This window comes from Monodon monoceros, unplaced genomic scaffold (assembly GCF_005190385.1).
Source record: "Monodon monoceros isolate NGI ecotype Baffin Bay Population unplaced genomic scaffold, NGI_Narwhal_1 Super_Scaffold_20, whole genome shotgun sequence".
Lineage (NCBI taxonomy): Eukaryota > Metazoa > Chordata > Mammalia > Artiodactyla > Monodontidae > Monodon > Monodon monoceros.
Genome location: NW_021703777.1, coordinates 134279438 through 134285484, shown reverse-complemented (window position 1 = coordinate 134285484; position 6047 = coordinate 134279438). Strand labels below are relative to the sequence as shown.

Here is a 6047-nt window from a genome sequence, read left to right as displayed (position 1 = left end):
CTTTTTTACTAGCTCAGATATGCATCTTAAAAGGTTTTACTTGAAATGTATAAAATGTGTGTATAGTGCATATTTATTTCATCCAGCATTTTAAGTTGTTCTGAGCTGGGTTGATTTCTCCAGACATCTAGATCACTACATTGCCAGAAGGAGGGTCCTTTAATTTCAAAGAAAGAAAAGTCCACTTATTCTTTGAGCCGTATGTGCGTCGTTGAGCACATACTGTATCCTGGGCACTGTAGCTGATGCTCTGCCTGCCTTGGAGGGCTCCCCTGTCCAGTGAAGGGACAGGCAGAGTCACGACAAACTTAAAAGGGTGGCCAAGTGTCAACCAGGCTGTAACTTTCACTTTAATTGGAGGCTATGGAAGCAGAGAGACGTGAACCATGGTTATGCCCACCTCAAGGAGACTCAGCTAGGGACCTCTCTGGTGGTCCAGTGGGTAAGACTCTGCACTCCCAATGCAGGGGGCCCAGGTTCGATCCCTGGTCAGGGAACTAGATCCCACATGCATGCTGCAACCAAGAGTCTACATGTTGCAACGAAGATCCCGTGTGCCCCAACTAAGACCCAGTGCAATCAAAATAAATAAATAAATACTAAAAAAAAAAAAAAAAGACTCAGCAAGCTGGTCGCAGTAGGTGGCCCTTATCTGAACTATGTGAAGAACTGCCAGCCTTCGCCTTAGTGCATGGAAAGATGACTCTGGGTCACAACCGTGAAATTTACCAATATATCCCAGGAATGATAGCTGTTGCTTACGGTGAGGTCTCCCTGTAGGAAAACACTGACCTGCCATAGGAGCTGATGGAAGGAGGGGTGGTGATGCAGTCCACGGCCATCTGAGTAGTTTTCAAATTGCAATCTTATTCTCGTTTACCCTCCGAAAACTTAAGGTGATTTATGGACCCTCGTTAAGTGCGGCAATCATTGGATGGGCCTGAGTCATTACCAACAATTAAGAAGCCGCCGTCGATTCCACTAACCAGCAAATGGGCAGTCGAAGGCCACTTGAGATGTGTCCTCAAGGGAGGTCATCTTCTTCCTCCCTGGGGACCTGCGTGGACCACCCGTACTGAGTCCACAGTGGATGCTGGTGTGGCAGCATGGTGGGTGGGCAGAGCACAGGCTCCAGGGGAGGGATTCAGGTGCACACCCAGCAGTGACCTTGAGCGAAGCCTGCGCCTCCACTTCTTCCCCGTCCACACGAAGGCGAAAGTCCCCACCTCACTGGTGGTTTTTGACTATATGCCATAATGTGTGTGCCTGGAATATGGTGGTCACGCAACCAGCTGTTGCTGTTGCTATGTTGAAACAGGTCACGAGTGGGACCTGGGGTGACTGGAAAGCAAGCTGCAGTTACAGGGCTGCAACCCAACATCCCATGATGGAAATCATGTTATATTATTATTAATACAAATGCAGCGTGCTGCTGAATGAGACGGAAATGACCCAGAAGAAAAAGGGCTCTCTCTCCTTGGACAAGGCAGCCCCACTTGGCAGCCTGACAGGGAAGACAAAGCCCTGCTGGCCCCCGTGCTGGGCCTCGGGTCCAGGCTCCAGGCTTAGTTAAACTGTTTTTATCTCCCATAAATCCTCGTAAGCTACTTTAAGGCTCGTCAGACCCCTCAATTGCCATTTAAGTGTTTTTTCTGTGCTAACTGCTTCTTGTTAAATAGTTTGACATTTATGCGTCTAGACTTTGGTTGTTTCGATATTGATTTGGTCCAGAATGGTAATGGAGGAGAAAGACAGCATTTGTTTTGCTGTCAGTGGCAGTAGCCATATATCTCAGTTAAGTGGATTACTTTTTGATTTTCCCATGTTGGAACCCAAAGCGAAACCCACACAGGGTTTGGAAGAGGTTGCATCCTCCCAAATGGCTCCCCAACTTTTTGGGGCAGGGAGATGGTTCCACACGGGGGTTGAAGGTACACCCCTGGGTGAGGTTTCCTGGCAGATGCAAGCCTGTTCTCGCTGGAGGTCACAGGTGCCAAAGTCACAGGTGGGATGGTGTGGGTGCTTCAAGGGAAGGTGAAATCAACTCAGCTTGTCTGCAGCCTCCTGGGCTTGCCAAGCCCTGTCATGCCTTCGTACCTTTGTCTGTGCTGTTCCCTCAGACATGAGCACCCTTCTTTCCTCCATCTTGTAAACTCCTACTCACTCCTCAAGACCCCAAGCATATGCTCCCTTCTCAGCAGGTCCTCCTTTGCTTCCCAATGGCGCATGTGGTGATGTGGACACCCAGGGGCCTCAGAATTGTACGAGGTCAGCCAGACCCTCCTGGTCAGAATGTGGGTGGGAAAGAGTGTGACCTGCCCAAGACCACCCAGCAAGCCTGAGGGGCGGCTGGGCCTGAGAGTGGGCTCGCCAGCTTCTGGCCTGACCCCTCTTCCACCATGTTCTCTGTACACCCTGCCCAGCTTACCCCAGGGGTGGCAATTCTCGTGATCCAGACTGCTGCTGCCGACACCAGCCGGGGAGCTCGTGGCCAGAGAGTGAATTTCCGATCAATAGCCAGGAGCCTCACGGAGCCACCGGCTGGCGGCTTGTGTGAGTCATGACTGCAGGAAGTGAGGGAAGCCCCTTCTCCTCTCCCCCTCTCTGCTGTCATTCCTCATGTCCTTCGTCCTCCGGTGTCTCTTTCCAAACATTCTAAAAACACAGAAGAGCATCGAGGAAAAGTTCCACCCTTGTTCCCAGCCCCCAGAATCCACAAATAGCCACATCGTATTGTTTTTATTTAGATCTGTGGGAATAAAGGAAACGCGAGTCACAGATGCAGTTTGCACGTCTCCTGCCCATTCTGCTCTGCCTCCCCCCACCCCCTCCCCGTCGCCCTCCCAAGGCCACACTGTTCTGAATGTGGTTTCTCCTGGGGTTCACCTTCTCTTCTACATGGATGGCCGTCTGGAAACAATGGATGGCATTGCGTTGCATGTTTTAAAATGTATGCAAAATGTTCAGACTTCGTTTCAACTGTGCTGTAGTATTTCCCCATATGAGTGTACCTCCATGTTATTTAACCATTCCACACGATGGCCATACAGGCCGTTTCCAATGTTTTTGGCCACGACCAGCAAAGCTGCCACCAGCCCCTGTGTGTGCCCCCCGGGCGTGTGTCATGGCCTCTGAGGGTGAATTTCTGGAAGGAAAGTGCTGGACTCTACTCCTTCTCCCGTCCCTGGATGAGCCCACCTAACCAATGCCTGGACATCTGTCTGTTTCTATGCTCGTTGGACATTCAGATTTCCCCTCTGCTTATATCTTTTGTCCATTTCCACGAGATTGTCTGCCTCTTCCTCACCGGGTCACGGCAGTGATGGATAATCCAGGGCATTAATTTTCCTTCCGATGAATAGGCCACAGATGTCTTCTGTTGCTCAATGTTTATCTTTGTTTTTGTCTTTTTTCCTACAGACCATTTAAATTTTGACGTAATCAAATCGATCACTCTTTCCTTTACGAGTTATGATCTTTGTTTCTTGACTCAGAATTTTCCTGCCCTGAGATTCTGAGCTCATCTTGTGTATTTTCTTCTAATAGTTTTGTTTTCCACACTAAGATTTTAGATCCAACTAGAAGTTTTATGGAAGGCGTGGATCTAATTTTTGCTGAAACACCTTTACACGTCTAGGATAAAGCTTGCCTTTTCATGATGGATTTTTTTAATAATCTGTTGGACTGAACTTGCTAATTCTTCATTTAAGGTTTTATATGTGTGTGTATAGATTTGGCCCACATTTGTCTCTTCTTTTAAAGACAGGTCTAAGGCCAGGGTGCACCACCTCTTCAAGTTGCTTTTATTTTTCTTTTCTGAAAGTTTGAATGAGATAGATATCGTCTGCTAATTGCAGATGTGTTAAAACTCACCTTTGAAATGGCCTGGGGCTGCTCAGTTATTTTCATCATTGTAGGTTTTCTATTTCTCCTTAAGTAAAATTTGATAACATTTTTCTGGAAAAAAGTCTACTCCTTCTAATTTTTCAAAATATTCATATAGGACTTCCCTGGTGGCACAGTGGTTAAGAATCTGCCTGCCAGTGCAGGGGACAGGGTCTCGATCCCTGGTCCAGGAAGATGTCACATACCTCGGAGCAACTAAGCCCTCACACTGCAACTACTGAGCCCGCACGCTGCAACTACGGAAGCCCATGCACTCTAGGGCCCGTGTGCCGCAACTACTGAAGCCCTCGTGCCTAGAGCCCATGCTCCACAACAAGAGAAGCCACTGCAATGAGAAGCCCGCGCACCGCAACAAAGAGTAGCCCTCGCTCGCCGCAACTAGAGAAAGCCCACGCGCAGCAACGAAGACCCGACGCAGCCAAAAAAAAAACCAAAAAACAAAAAGCCACAATATTCATGTAAAGTTGTTTATAATATTTTCTGAGGATTTTACAGCGCCCTACTGTGCTTGTAGCTGTGTCTTCTTCTGCTTTCCATATTCTTTACTTTTGCCCTGTCTTTTACTCTTAGGCAGTCTTGGTAAATATTTGCTTGCTTAATATTTCAAAGAACCAAATTTTGGAGTTTGTCGCTCTTTATCCTACCTTGGGTTTTTAACTGTCTTATTCTTGCTGTTGAAAGCAGAGTAGGTTGGTGACTGATAACCTGGACCCTGGACTGAATCAGCTGCTGTGTTACCTGTTTGACGTCAGGCGAGTTACCCCACCTGCTGTGCCACTCATCTGTAAAGAGAAGAGAAGAGGACCCAGTTCACGGGTTGTTGTGAAAAAATTAATAAGGCAATACACATAACGAGTTGTAAGTACTCTTTTAACGTTGAAAAACCAACTTGGCAAAAACTAAGACTAGAAGAGGATTTCCTTGACCAATATTGAATACCCACCAAATCTATGCAAACAGCCTGCTTGAAGGTGAACTATTAAAAACATTCTCTTACACATCAGGAACCAGGCAAGTGTATCCACCTCAAGACAACACGACTAGGAGGTGCCAGCCAGCTCAGCAAGGCAAGAAAAAGCAAGAAAAGAACGATTGTAGGAAAAGAAACCAGGTTGTCATTATTTTCACATGACATGATCGTTCCCTGCAGAAACCCAAAATAATCTATACACAAATTATCAGAATTACTAAGAGATTAGCAAGATTTCTAAAAACTAGATCAGTACATTTTAAAAATATATTACTTTAAGTTAGCAACAGGTAACAGGTAGAAAATCTAATTTTTAAAATAGTAACACCAGGGCTTCCCTGGTGGCGCAGTGGTTGAGAGTCCGCCCGCCGATGCAGGGGACACGGGTTCGTGCCCCGGTCCGGGAAGATCCCACATGCCGCGGAGCGGCTGGGCCCGTGAGCCATGGCCGCTGAGCCTGCGCGTCCGGAGCCTGTGCTCCGCAATGGGAGAGGCCACAACAGTGAGAGGCCCGCGTACCGCAAGAAAAAAAAAGTAACATCAATTAAAGAACACCTAGCAATAAATCTAAAGAGGATAGAAAAGAGCTCTGTGGAGAGCGTCATTAAATATTATTGACAGATATTTTAGGAGACCTAATAAATGGAGAAATATACCATATTCATGGAGACAAATCCTCGTGAATTGAAAGATGTCAGTTCTCCCCAAATCAGTCTATAGATTCAGTACAATTCCACCCACATTTCTGCGTGTGTGTGTGTGTGTGCGTGTGTCTTAATGAACCGATTCTAAAATGTCATATGTTGAATTGCATACATTTTTAATAGGTGAATTTTATGATATGTGAGTTCAATCTACATTTTTTGGACAAAGGCTCTATCCAGTGGAGAACGAGGAAAATGGACCAGCGTGGGCTCAGGAGGTCAGGGCTGTGCCAGTTTGTTCCCCAGGCCCAGGTGGAGCACAGTGTCTGACGCACGCCAACATGTAATAAACATTTGTTGACTGACTCTGCAGGTTTGGTGCATGAATGACTGCATGAGAAAGGCCAGAGTGGTTCAGCATCCGCCCCTGGTCATCCAGCCGGTGGGTGAGTGGAGAAGCTGGGATTTGAGTTCCGCCCTCCCTGGCCCACCCCTTCTGACCCACCGGAGGAGGGAGGGCAGCATGG

The 6047-nt window shown here is 47.3% G+C and overlaps 1 non-coding gene across 1 annotated transcript; it reads left to right on the top strand.

The window, feature by feature from the left end:
- The first annotated feature begins 424 nt into the window (after nucleotides 1–424).
- On the top strand, nucleotides 425–497 carry TRNAG-CCC. Its single transcript has one exon. It is a non-coding gene; the product is annotated as a tRNA-Gly (tRNA).
- Nucleotides 498–6047: the final 5550 nt, after the last annotated feature.